Source organism: Pongo abelii, chromosome 4 (assembly GCF_028885655.2).
Source record: "Pongo abelii isolate AG06213 chromosome 4, NHGRI_mPonAbe1-v2.0_pri, whole genome shotgun sequence".
NCBI lineage: Eukaryota > Metazoa > Chordata > Mammalia > Primates > Hominidae > Pongo > Pongo abelii.
In genome coordinates, this window is record NC_071989.2 from 106832349 (window position 1) to 106847069 (window position 14721).

Here is a 14721-nt window from a genome sequence, read left to right on the forward strand (position 1 = left end):
GAGACAGGATCTCACTCTGTCACCCATGTTGGAGTACAGTGGCCCGATCATAGCTCACTGAAGCCTTGAACTCCTGGGCTCAAGCAATCCTCCTATCTCAGCCTCCTGTGTGGCTGGGATTACAGGTATGCTACCATGCCCAACTAAGTTTTTAAATTTTTTGTAGAGACAGAGCCTCACTATTTTGCCCAGGCTGGCCTCACACTTTTGTCTTCAAGTGATCCTCCCATCTGGACCTCCCTGAGCACTGGGATCATAGGCATGGCCACAGTGCCTGGCCACAATTTTCTTTTATTCTTGTGTTTCCTATACCACAGCCCCAGTCTTCTCCTGGGTCTCTGGTTCTCACCCATCTACTCTCTTCCTGCTGCCGTCTAAAATAAGAACCTGCATATGTCATTTTGAGTCTAGGCAAAATTGTGACCCCTGCTTTGGCATCTGATAGACACAAATGAGTTTAGTTTCTGGCTGTCACTTACAGGTGGTGTAAACCTTTCCCAACTTCTGAACCTCAGTTTTCCCTTTCGTAAGATAGAGACAAGAATGCCTACTTGGGCCAGGCGTGGTGGCTCATGCTGTAATCCCAGCACTTTGGGAAGCCGAGGTGGGCAGATCACCTGAGGTCAGGAGTTCAAAACCAGCCTGGCCAACACGGTGAAACCTTGTCTCTATGAAAAATACAAAAATTAGCTACGTGTGGTGGCATGCACCTGTAATCCCAGCTACTTGGGAGGCTGAGGTATGAGAATCACTTGAACCCGGGAGAAGGAGGTTGCAGTGAGCAGAGATGGTGACACTGCACTCCAGCCTGGGAGACAGAGCCAGACTCCATTTCAAAAAAAGAATGCCTACTTGGTAGAATTATTGTGAGACTTAAAAATACATACATACATATATATGTATATATTTATATATGTATATATAAAGTCTCACAATAATTAAATGCCTTAAAATATTAAGTGTCTTAAAAAACGTATCCAGTCCAGAGCTTATACATGTAAATGAGCAATGAGCAATAATAGTTAATTTATTTTCAAAGAGATAAATACAGTTAATTCACTCTCAGAGGCTTAAGCAGTCATCTGTCAAAATTGTTTGGATTCTTCCATCACAGTAGAGCATAAATAATTAATAATAGTACAAAGAGCATTTTTATTTTAGCAGAAGTTAAAGCATTAGGGTCAAAGGAATAAAGCTCAAATGAACAGAGTTTAAAAATTAACTAAAAGAATTTGTTTGTTTTGGGGGATGGAGCAGTTCAAGAGCGGCTTGGCCAGGAACTTGGAAACAGGAAGTAGCTCAGGAGTTCCCTTGGTTGTAGCACTGTGAGACTGTTTAAGTTAAATATTGTTAATTAAGGCCTTGCACCCCAAGGGAGAAAAGACAATATGGATTACAAGTGGCTGTGTATTAGCAAAACTACCTCTCAAGAATTTCCAAATTCTCTGAGGATTTCAGAATCTATCCTGAGGATAGAATCTTGAGAATTGCGTATTTTGGGAAATCTCCCTTGCTGCCTCTGCTGACTGCCAGCTGCTATCATTTTATATTTGTTTATTACTGACTGATTGATTGAGACAGGGTCTCTGTTGCCCAGGCTAGAGTGAGTGGTGCAAACACAGCAGCCTCTACCCCATGGGCTCAGGTGATCCTTCCACCTCAGCCTCCCGAGTAGCTGGGACCACAGCCTTATGCCACCACTCTTGGCTAATTTTTAAAATTGTTATAGAGATGGGGTCTTATCATGTTGTCCAGGCTGGTCTTAAACTCCTGAACTTGGGTGATCCTCTCCCCTTGGCCTCCCAAAGTGCTGGAATTATAAGTGTGAGCCACTGCGCCCATCCTGCTATCTTATTTATTTATTTATTTTGAGACAGAGTCTTCCTTTGTTACCCAGGCTGCAGGGCAGTGGCACAATCTCAGCTCTCTGAAACCTCCTCCTCCCAGGTTCAAGTGATTCTTGTGCCACAGCCTCCCAAGTAGCTGGGATTACAAGCGCCTGCCACCACACTTGACTAATTTTTGTATTTTTATTAGAGATGGGATTTCACCATGTTGGCCAGGCTGGTTTCGAACTCCTGACCTCAAGTGATCTGCCCGCCGTGGCCTCCCAAAGTGTTGGGATTACAGGCGTGAGCCACAACGCCCAGCCCCATTCTATCTTTTAAATTATAGGCAAAGTACATTTAAAATGCAAATCGAATGCAGCCCTGAGAGAGACAGAATATTCCAGAAGAGCCAGAGATGGCCTAAACTAACTGAAGGAGATATTACTCAGTATACATTGCATTGGTGAAGAGAGCTGAAGAGATGGAAGAATTTGTCACTGTGTGTAATAAAAGACTTATTTTAGCTTAAATTGGTAGCCATAGGCTACAGAGCTAAAACTGTTCTAACAAGTTGCATTTTGTTGACCTTTCAAAATAAAATACCCAGAGTACCCATCTTAATTCACTGTATCATACAAATGATTCTTGATTCATATATTGCAGTGTTGGAACAGGTTACTTTTAACAATGCCTCCCAAGTCTGTGATTCGTAGAATGCATAATTTTCTTCTCAGGTGATTATAGCACTTTTTAGACATTGCCTAAGATAAGTCTTTGTACCAGTTTAAAAAGTCAGCAGTACTATAATTATAGTTTTCCAGGTGTGAAATATGAAGATTAAGCTATTGGGCCTGGGTCAGTGGCTCACACCTGTAATCCCAGCACTTTGGGAGGCTGATGGGGGCAGATCACTTGAGTGCAGGAGTTTGAGACTAGCCTGGCCAACATGGTGAAAACCCGTCTCCACTAAAAATACAAAAATTAGCTGGACATGGTGGCACATGCCTGTAGTCCCAGCTACTTGGGACTTGAGAGGCTGAGACAGGAAAATTGCTTGAACCCAGGAGGCGGAGGTTGAAGTGAGCCAAGATCCTGCCACTGCACTCCAGCCTGGGTGACACAGTGAGACTCTGTCTCAAAAAAACAAAAACAAAACGAAACAAAAAACAAAAACAAAAAAACAGTTTAGGCTATTGAAGGCTGAGTATGGATTATTTTAGTTTCCAGATTCCAATAAGCATCTTGTAAAGATGAAGATCTCCAAATACAGAGAATGCAAGCAGTGTGCCTAACTTTGCTTAGAAAGTGCTGACAGGAGCGAGGAGTTTCACTAGCATTTCCTGTCTCAAAAACAAGTTCTCCATTTGATATTCAATGACAGTAAAACAGGGATCAGAAACTGTCACTGTTTGTTCAAAAGCAGAAGCTAGAATCATTTCAAAGAAAGACAGTGCAAAATTAAAACTGAAACTCCACTTCTACGTCTCTGTAGAAGCAGTGGAGTGTATCTCCTAGGGGCTTCTACTCCCTTGCTGCAAGTGAAATTTATTAACCACAGAAGTGTCTTTCACTTGTGTCCTAAATGAAGGTAGATCTTACTGTTTTTGATACTAACCAAGTCATCTTCTGGGTACCCAAAATAGTTTTTGTGGCTTTATGAAAAGTCTGGCCTTTCCACAGCATGTGTATCCATTGACCTCACTTCTGAGAGCTTTAGACTAATTTGGTAATTGGACTAATTTGCACCATTAATTAAAATGTTCTATGAAATAACCCAAATCCCAATGCAAAGAAGAGAACAGCATGGTATACAGATGTTTGTTTTTTTAAATTTAAAAACATTTTATAATCTTCCTGGGTTCCAGAATCAGATTTAAAAAAATTAACCATCCCTAAAAAAACTCACAAAAACCACTTTTATCAGGAGGTTCTATTCGTTCTTCATGACTGTGGTGGACCATCCATTATTTTAATACACTATAAAATTTCAAAGTTGGTGACAAAACAAGAAATAAAAATGGAGGGAATTCTTATGGCTTCATGGGTATTTAGTTAGGAAGGGTAATGTGGGGAAGCTGTCACACAGGAGGCAAAAAATTGCAAAGAGACTAAATATGTGAAGTATTTTTATAGCTTCCTCAGCCATTTTCTTTACCTAAAATGCCCTTTTCTTATTTCTTTTTTTAGATAGTCTCACTCTGTCACCCAGGCTAGAGTGCAGTGGCACGATCTTGGCTCATTGCAACCTCTGCCACCAGGGTTCAAGATTCTCGTGCCTCAGGCTTCCGAGTAGCTGGGACCACAGGTGCACGCCACCATGCATGGCTAATTTTTTTGTATTGTTAGTAGTGATAGGATTTTGCCATGTTAGCCAGGCTGGTCTTGAACTCCTGACCTCAGGTGATCTGCCCACTTCAACCTCCCAAAGTGCTGGGATTACAGGCATGAGCCACTGCACCTGGTCCTCCTTTTCTTATTTCTAAGTGATATTCTCATTCATCAAGTCTCAATTCAAATATTACTTCCTGTCAGAAATTCTTTTGTCTCTATACTCAAACCTCACATTTGCTGCTTTCTTACTTTTGTTTCTGTAGTCATTTCTTAACAGATGATATTATTGATTTTTAGTTTTGCAGTTTTATCCTCTAATAGGCTCTAAATTCCTTGAGAATATGAATCATTCATCCTTGCAATTCTTGCAATTCTTACAATACACATATTGTCTAGTATACAGTAGATAATTAAAGTTTGTTACAGGGTACCATTTTGCAATAAGGAGTTTGTAGCTGAAAATGACCTAAAATGCTCTCTGCTTTTAAGTTATAAACCCACACATTCCTCTGTTTCTCTGTATATGTCTGTCACTGCTTAGCTGATACATGATCTAACACCCTATTATGCCATCTTCAAATGTCAGACTCCCATTTCTAACAATACTACACAATTGTATGTTTTTTACTTTTTACTTTCAAATATTTTCAAACTTATAGAAAAGATGCAAGAATAGTGCAAAGATCACCCATATACTTCATGCAGATTCACTAATGTTAACATTTTACCACATTTGATTTCTCTCTCCCACCCTGCCCCCATATATACAGGACCATTTAAAAGTGAGTTGCAGATGTCATGCTCCTTTACTCCTAAATACGTCAGTGTGTATTTCTTAAGAACAAGCATATTCATCTATGTACTGTAGTAAAATGATCAAACCTAGGAAATTTGACATTGATATAATATTTTAATCAATACACCTAATACAAGTTTGCAAATTTTTCTAATCATGTCTTTTATGAATTATGACTTTTTTCTGGTTCAGAATTGAACAGGATCATACATAGCATTTACTTCTTATCTTTTTAGTCTCCTTTAATGTGGAAGTGTCCATTATTCAACCTACACTTGCCTTTTCTCTTCTTTTCTTTTCTTTTCTTTTTTTTTTTTTTTGAGGTGGAGTCTTGCTGTGCTGCCCATGCTAGAGTGCACTCAGCCTCTTGGGTTTAAGTTATTCTCCTGCCTTAGCCTCCCAAGTAGCTGGGATTATAGGTGTCTGCCACCATGCCCAGCTAATTTTTTATTTGTAGTAGAGACAGGGGTTTTACCATGTTGGCCAGGCTGGTGTCAAGCTCCTGACCTCAAGTGATCAGCCTGCTTCGGCCTCCCAAAGTGCTGGGATTATAGGTGTGAGCCACTGTGCCAGGCCACACTTGGCTTTTCTTAATTTCTGCCCCATTGCTAACTCTACAGGGCAACTGGGGTGTCTGTGGTAGGTAACAGATCTGCCTCACACATTGTATACAAAAGGTTAATGTCATTAAGGCAAATCGTGACCTATCAGGGACAGACCCAGTGGATAAATGCCACCTTCTTCTGTCCCTTGTTTGCAGAATTCTGAGGCTTATTCTGTATGGATTTTTAGAGGATTCTCAATGGATCATGATCTGTGGTCATGTTCAGCTTGAGACCTTCTTCCCCTGATACTGCTTTCCTTTCTTCCCTATTTTACTCTCTCCAGTCCCTTCACTCCTTAAAACTTGGGATCATTTCCCAAAATAATCCCTTGCACATAAGCCCTTGTTTCATCTTTTTTAAAAGAGATCTATACTAATGCAATTATACCTACTATTAATAGAGTTAGTGGGTCCACAGTTAGTGGGTCAGGTAGGTGACAGATTAGAAGTGAGCAGTACAAATAGAGGAATGCATCTTTCTTAGGTGCTGACCTGAGTAGACCTTCCTTCTTAACCCCCAAACAAAGACACAGTACTGGCCACATTCATGCCACTGTAGGCTCTGATAATGACACTGACACTTCTCTCCAGTCCATGTTTCTTCCCTTCCTTCTCCTCTTCTCTTTTTCTCTTCTCTTCTCTTCTCTCTTTTCTTTTCTTTGTTTTTTTGAGACAGGGTCTCACTCTGTTGTCCAGGCTGAAGTGTAGTGGTGCAATCATGGCTGAGTGCAGCCTCAACTTCCTGGGCTCAAGTGATCTTGCCACTTCAGCCTTCTGAGAAGCTGGGACTACGGGCATGTGCCACCATGCCTGGCTAATTTTTAAATTTTTTATAGAGATAGGGTCTTGCTATGTTGCCAGGGTCAGTCTCAGACTCCTGGGTTCCAGTGATCCTCCCACCCTGGCCTCCCAAAGTGCTGGGATTATAGGAATGAGCTACTGTGCCCAACCCATGTTTCTTCTCAGCCTACTTCCACACCAGTGCAGTGCCTTCCAATCTGTAATTCCTGAGAGTATTGCAAGAGAATGAAAAGGGCTTAGTGAAAGTGATTGCTCTGCTTAAACTGCATACATCTCTTCTTCCTGTTTCTCATCATACTGCCCTTTAATGCTCCTTTTTCTTTCCACTAATGATTTTCCCTTTGTCCTTGCCCATTTCTCTCTGTCAGACAACTCATTTCTCTTTTGTCCTCTCTAATAGTAGAAAATTTGACTCTGTGTATGTATGTTTCCTAGAAGAAAGCAGAACCATGATTAAACACCCAGTGAATAATTTGGGATGCTGATGAAATCAAGGAAGACTGGAAAAGCAACTTGTTGTGTGTGCTGTGGAGAGATTTCCTATAATGGGCAGAAGGTTAGATAAAAGATTCTCTGTGGTGTCTTCTATCTCTGGGAATTTATGCTAGAAATGTCAACTTAATTAAATTGCAGTGCCTGTCAACAATCCAAGGGCAAAAGTTTGCTCCAGATCTACAATCTAGCCTCATTATCTTAGGGGGAATGTGACCGAGTATAGTATAACACTATCGGTATGAAAAGAATGAAATCCACACAGCCTGCATAATTATAGGTGCAGAGAAGAAGAAATTGATGACACAATATTAAGGTTTATTTTTGCCACCTAAAAACATGTCAACATCGTATTATCTTATTATCTCAGATTTTTATTCAATTCTATGACAGCTAAAAGTAACCACTACATCTGTCAATTAAAAGAAGAGAAACTACTTATTGAAATTGTAAAATTTGATCTATGACATGGAGTTGAACTGGAAGCACCTGCCAGTCTTCCTGATGCTCCAGATAGTATTTTGCTGCAAATTAATTAATCTAACTACATCTTCTTGATTTTCTCACACTGTATTAGAAAGTATGTGCTCTTGGTCATAAACCATGATGAAACTATAAGAACCATGTAATGAAACCTTATGGTTTGAGTTGTCTGGCTTGTCATAGAGATGAATATAGTGTAATTAAGCCACACTCTCTCCTTGCAGTAATGAAGGCACTGTTTGGGGGACTATGCCAGGGATAGGAGAATAAGTTGTCTATGGCACTCGAACAGTCTACACTATACAAGTAAGGTAACTAGCTAAGGCACTTTCAAAGTAAAACCAAACAGGAAGTCACAGCAGATAATGCCACTTTCATCACTGGTAATTACTGGCCTTAGAGTTGTAATGAATGGCTGCTACAGAATAAAAGGTAGGTGGCAATTTATGCAACAAATCATTGTTCATCATCAGCAGTATGGGTGGCACTAAGCAACAGGCAGAATTTTTTTTAAACCCGCAAGGTAAAATAGATTAAAGGTATTATTAATATGCTAGGCCTAAAGGAACAGTGTCTTAATTATGGACTCTTTTTCCTATCCTTTCTTAAAGATATTATATTTCTACAACTGACGAAGGACTAGATTAGGCTTAGGCTAGTAGTAGAGGGAACACTCATTGCTGCATTAAGATCAAAGAACCTTCCGAAATTTTGGTTGCTCCAAGTACCAGAATCAGCTGTCATTCTATTGGGAGCAATAGGGAAAGCTCACAAATTTTTTTTAAAAAAGTATTTCTCAATCAGTCCACCATTTACTGGACTAGGCTAAAGTGAACTGCATAATTTTATAGAATCTCAAGTTTTTCAGGATAGCTTGTTAACCAATGGGCTGACATTCTCTTTGCAGGAGCTCCACCAAGTGGTCATCCAGCTTGTGGGCGAAAGTCAGAAAAACAAATTAGGAATCCTAAGAAAGACTGACAGCCGAGTAGAGCAATCTGAAGGCAGATAAACGTGAACCCTCCATCCACAGGGAGATTCAGATACAGGCTTGATGTTTAGGCAAGACATCAGCTTTTCCCCACCATTTGTTTTTGGTAACTTTCTGGTCCTTATATGAACTATGCCTGCCCTTTGACCTCATGACCCCATATGCTTTGAGCCCTCCATTTTCTCCTAATCAATTAGTCTCCTTCTGTCTTCCTGTTTTCCCTGTTCAGCTCCACACACTGGTGTCCACTGCTTAAATTATGCTTTCAATATTACTTTCAACTCTTAATCCAGCCATCCTGTTTCTCTGACTCTGAAACTGAGCAGCTGAGAGTTCTTGGAGAAAAATCACACAGCCATACCAATTGATGTCACTCTGTGTTGTTGCTTTCTGACCAAGGCTGAGTCCTCAGTTATGGTGAAGGTGCTTCTGATCAACTGACAGTGGATATTCCAAACATTTATTTCCCTTACTGTGAAAACCACCAACTCTTCTTACACTCAGCAAATGATGATTCTGTCCATTTCATTGTGAAAAGGCAAGGGCAGAAAGTGAAAACGGCACCTTCCTCTCCCTCTTACTTATATGCTTATTTATTGGCATTTGTACTTCTCCTTCCTGTTGGAAAAGGTGCCCATCTAACTCGAGGCTCATTTCTCAACCTGTAGATTGGATTCCATCCTCTTCTGTGTACTCAATGACTTTATTATATCAATCATCTCCCTCTTTCCTGTTTTACTTCAGAAAATAAACAGAACAGTGGTTTGTCTTATTGAAAATGAAAGCAAAAGTAAAATTACCTTGGCAGTTTTGGGTCTCTAATTATAAGCCAAAGAAACAAATTGAGAACAGCTTATGGAAAAAAATGATATTCATTGGAAATATACTGGTATAATGCAGAACAGAAGAAAATGCTAAACAGTCAAGCTTCCTGAGGGCAGAAAGTACAGGACTACTGAAATGAAACTGTGGACATTCATAATCATGTATGTTTACTAAGGTTCAACTACCTTTCCTCCTTGTGTCACCACTTAAGATTCAGCTCCTAGGAAGGAAACATTTGATTGGCCAAGCCCACCAGAAACATGTGCAGAGGAGATGCTCCTGATACCTGCACCATTAAATTCCATAAGGCACAGTTTAGGGAACTTTGCTTTGTCCTTATTTTGTTTGATTTATCGGTAGCAGTTCTTCTCCTTCTGGAGTCCTTCTCCTTTGTTTTCTGTGGCATTATTCTTTCCTTAAAAAGAAAAAAGATAATTCTTTTTAGTCTCCATTGTAGGTTCCTTTTTTTTCTGCTTAAACATTGAGTGTTATCTTCCTCATGGGTTCAACTTCGATCACTGTTATATTACAAACTTCCTCCTGCCAAATCTTCCTTTTGAGTTTGTGATGGAACCTACGATTGAATTTCCAATAAAATTCAGTATATCTAAAAGTGAACTTATGTATTTCAAACCTGCACTTTACTTGAATGCCACATTTTCATAAATGGCATATTTCTTATCCAGTCACCCAATCCACTTCCCTGGGAGTCTTCCTAGGTCACTCTCACTTATACTCAATCAATCCATAATCCCTGTGGCTTTTAATTCCTTGGTATCTCTTGTTCTCCTCTTTCCTAAACTCATAACCACTTTTTAAATTAAGGTCTTAATGACTTCTCACCTAAATTGCTGCATTAGCCTCCTCAAAAGGTTTCCTTACACATCATACTCCGTTTCTTACAGAGTGATCCTTCTAAAATGCTAATCTGCTCTGCAAACTCGGATTCAGTCCTTTATCTTTCAGGATAAACTTCAAGGCTTAACCCACACATTCTGTCTTTGGCCACTTTCCAAGCTTCAGGGATGGCTACTTCCTTACTGCTATATTGTAAAACAAGCAGGTTTCCAGTTGGAGGGACTAGAATTGTTTTTTAACCTTGACTGAATGTAAGAATTTCTTGGGACATTATTAAACATGCAGATTCTTGGCCTGACCCTAAACGTATTAAATTGGAATCTCCAGGAGTGGGGCTTATGTCTCTACTGATTTTTTTTTTTTTTTTTGAGACAGAGTTTTGCTCTTGTTGCCCAGGCTGGAGTGCAGTGGTGTGATCTCAGCTTACTGCAACCTCCACCTCCTGGGTTCTAGTGATTATCCTGTCTCAGCCTCCTGAGTAGCTGGGATTACAAGTGCCCGCCACCACGCCTGGCTAATTTTTTGTATTTTTGGTAGAGACAGAGTTTCATCATGTTTGCCAGGCTGGTATCAAACTCCTGACCTCAGGTGATCCACCCGCCTCGGCCTCCCCTAAAGTGCAAGGATTACAGGCGTAAGCCACCATGCTTGGCAGTCTCTACTGATTTTTATGATCAAGCCAATTTGTGAATTAATGCTTGACTGTTTCTAGGCAGTCCTTTTACTTATGCTGTTTGTTCTGCAGTTCCCATTCCCCTTGTCCTTCAATAGTTTAGTTAGTGTCACTTTACAGGTGACTCTCATTCTTACTTAGAGGCCTCTTCTCTGTGTTCCTGTACCACGTAGGACTATCTCTGTCTTAGTACCCATCACATAATATTTGACTAACTTACCTATCTTATAACTGCTCTAAAAACTTATCTTTGTTTTCCCAGTACATAAAAGACAAACAGTAGGCATTTGGCAAAAATTACTTTGATACGTAAAAACAAATAAAAAGCTCACTACACTTTTTGCTGTTATGGATTCTTTCTGTTGCTTTACCTTTAAGGAGGTACTCATAAGATGAATATTGTTCAATTACTTAAAAACACCATTATTACTATGATTCCTTTAAAATCATATTATAGAATAATATTTTTGATATGTGAAAATATTATAATGTACTACTAAGGGAAAAATAGGCTAAAATTTATATAATATGACTTTTTTGGTAAAAATTTTAAAACAAATTAAGTTAAAAATGCATATACAAAAACATATTGAGAAGACATACATTGTAATTTTATTACTCTTTGATTATGAAATAATGGGTGATTTTGTATCTACTTTCTATCAGAAGTATGTACATCTAAAACTTTTTTTATTTGTATAAATTTAAGGGCACAAGTGCAGTTTTGTTACATGGATATTTTGGATAATGGTGAAGGCTGGTGCTTTTAGTGTGACCATCTTCTGAATAATGTACATCGCACCTATTAAGCCACTTTTCATCCCTCACTCCCCTCCCACCTTCCCATCCTTCTGAGTCTCCAGTGTCTATTACTCCACACTTTATGTCCAAGTGTACATGTTACCTTGCTACCATTTGTAAGTGAGAACATGTATTTGACTTTCTGTTTCTGAGTTATTTCACTTAATATAATGGCCTCCAGTTCTAACCATGCTACTGAAAAAGACAATTTCATTCTTTTTTATGGTTGACTAGTTATTCATTGTATGTACATATACCACAGTTTCTCTACTCATCCATTGACAGATACTTAGGTTGATTCTAAGTCTTTGTTACTGTGAACCGTGCTGCAATAAACAAGAGTACAGATATCTTTTCGATATAAAGATTTCTTTTCCTTTGGGTAGATACCCGGTAGTGGGATTGCTGGATCAAATGGTAGTTCAACTTTTAGTTCTTTGAGAAAATTCCATGCTATTTTCCAGAGAGGTTGTACTTATTTACACTCTCATCAACAGTGTATAAGCATTCCCTTTTCTCCACAACCTCACCCACATCTGTTGTTTTTTGACTTTTTATAATAGCCATCCTGGCTTGTGTAAGATGATATCTCATTGTAGTTTTAATTTGCATTTTTTTGATGATAAGTAATATTAAGCATTTTAACAATAAACTTGTTGGCCATGTGTATATCTTTTGAGACATGTCTGTTCCTGTCCTTTGCCCACTTTTTAATGGGGTTGTTTTGTTGTTATTGTTGTTGAGCTGTTTGAGTTCCTTGTAAATTCTGGATGTTAGCCCTCTTTCAGACATATAGTTTGCAAATATTTTCTCCTATTCTACAGGTTGTCTATTCACTCTATTGATTGTTTCTTTTGCTGTGCAGAAGCCTTTGAGTTTAATTAAGTCCCATTTGTTTATTTTTGTTTTTATTGCTTGCACTTTTGAGGTCTTAATCATGAATTCTTTGAGTAGACCAATGTCCAGAAGAGTTTTCCTTAGGTTTTCTTCCAGGATTTTTATAGTTCCAGGTGGAAGCATATAAATTTTATAATTAAAAATATTATGATAAAAAGCATATACATACTCTCTTCCTCAATCTACTTTGAAGTAGTGTGCACATACACATACATGCACACACACTTTGCACACACATGACAAAATAAAAAGAAATATTTGAGTCCTTGAAAACTTAACTTTTCTATGGAAAGCCAAAAACTACTTGGTGAAAATGAAGTACTGAACTGATAAAGAATGGAGTGAATATGTGAATAAAATGTGAATATGTGATAAGGAATAGAGTGAATAAGATAATTCTCTACTAATTAGAAAAAAAAGACAGGTATGTTTGTAAACCTATCACGTAGGTATACAATTCTTTACAATTTGTGAGTGAAGAGGACTCAGGAAAGAATCTCTTGAGTTATCAGCCTCCTGGGCAAGAGGGCCAAACAGGAACAGCTCTGGTCTGCAGCTCCCAGTGAGATTGACACAGAAGGTGGGCGATTTCTGCATTTCGGACTGAGGTACGTGGTTCATCTCATTGGGACTGGTTGGACAGTGGGTGCAGCCCACGGAGGGTGAGCTGAAGCAAGGTGGGGCATTGCTTCACCCAGGGAGCGCAAGGGGTCTGGGAATTCTCTCCCCTACCCAAGGGAATCCGTAAAGGACTGTGCCTGAGGAACAGTGCACCCCGGCCCAGATACTGCGCTTTTCCCATGGTCTTTGCAACCCACAGACCAGGAGATTCCCTCCAGTGTCTATGCCATCAGGGCCCTGAGTTTCAAGCACAAAACTGCACGGCCATTTGGGAGATACCAAGCTAGCTGCAGGAGTTTTTTATTCCATACCCCAGTGGCACCTAGAACACCAGCGAGACAGAACCATTCACTGTCCTGGAAAGGGAGCAGAAGCCAGGGAGCCAAGTGGTCTGGCTCAGTGAGTCCCACCCCCACACAGCCCAGCAAGCTAAGATGGACTGAAATTCTCGCTGCTGGTCTAGCAGTCTGAGGTCGACCTGGGACACTCGAGCTTGGTGGGGGGAGGGGCATCTCCCATTGCTGAGGCTTGAGTAGGCGGTTTTCCCCTCACTGTGTAAACAAAGCATCCATGAAGTTCGAACTGGGTGGAGCCCACCACAACTCAGCAAGGCAGCTGTGGCCAGACTGCCTCTCTAGATTCCTCTTCTCTGGGCAGGGCATCTCTGAAAAATAGGGCAGCAGCCCCAGTCAGGGGCTTATAGATAAAACCCCCATCTCCCTGGGACAGAGCACCTGGGGGAAGGGGTGACTGTGGGCACAGCTTCAGCAGACTTAAATGTCCCTGCCTGACGGCTCTGAAGAGAGCAGTGGATCTCCCAGCACAGTGCTCAAGGTCTGCTAAGGGTCAGACTGCCTCCTCAAGTGGGTCCCTGACCCCCATGTATCCTGGTTGGGAGACACCTCCCAGTAGGGTCTGAAGGACACCTCATACAGGAGAGCTCTGGCTGGCATCTGGCAGGTGTCCCTCTGGGACGAAGCTTCCAGAGGAAAGAATAGGCAGCAATCTTTGCTGTTCTGCAGCCTTCACTGGTAATACCCAGGCAAACAGGGTCTGGAGTGGACCTCCCACAAACTCCAGCAGACCTGCAGCAGAGGGGCCTGACTGTTAGAAGGTAGAAGGAAAACTAACAGAAAGGAATAGCACATCCACTCAGAGACCTCATCCAAAGGTCACCAACATCAAAGACCAAAGGTGGATAAATTCATGAAGATGGGGAGAAACCAATGAAGGCTGAAAATTCCAAAAACCAGAATGCCTCTTCTCCTCCAAAGGATTACAACTCCTTGCCAGCAAGGGAAGAAAAGTGAATGGAGAAAGAGTTTGACAAATTGACAGAAGCAGGCTTCAGAAGGTGGGTAATAACAAACTGCTCTGAGCTAAAGGAGCATGTTTAACCCAATGCAAGGAAGCTAAGAACCTTGAAAAAAAATTAGATGAATTGCTACCTAGAATAACCAGTTTAGAGAAGAACATAAATGACCTGATGGAGCTGAAAAACACAGCACGAGAACTTTGTGAAGCGTACGTAAGTATCAATAGCTAAATTGATCAAGTGGAAGAAAGGATATCAGAGATTGAAGATCAACTTAATAAGGTAAAGTGAGAAGACAAGTTTAGAGAAAAAAGAATGAAAAGGAATGAACAAAGTCTCCAAGAAATGTGGGACTGTGTGAAAAGACCAAATCTACATTTGATTGGTGTACTTGAAAGTGACAG

General features: G+C 40.3%; 1 long non-coding RNA gene across 1 annotated transcript; it reads left to right on the plus strand.

Moving 5' to 3' along the window:
* LOC129059476 (uncharacterized) lies at nt 1-11019 on the plus strand. The gene is made up of 2 exons (XR_008525400.2): nt 1-6917; nt 8244-11019. It is a non-coding gene; the product is annotated as an uncharacterized LOC129059476 (long non-coding RNA).
* Nucleotides 11020-14721: the final 3702 nt, after the last annotated feature.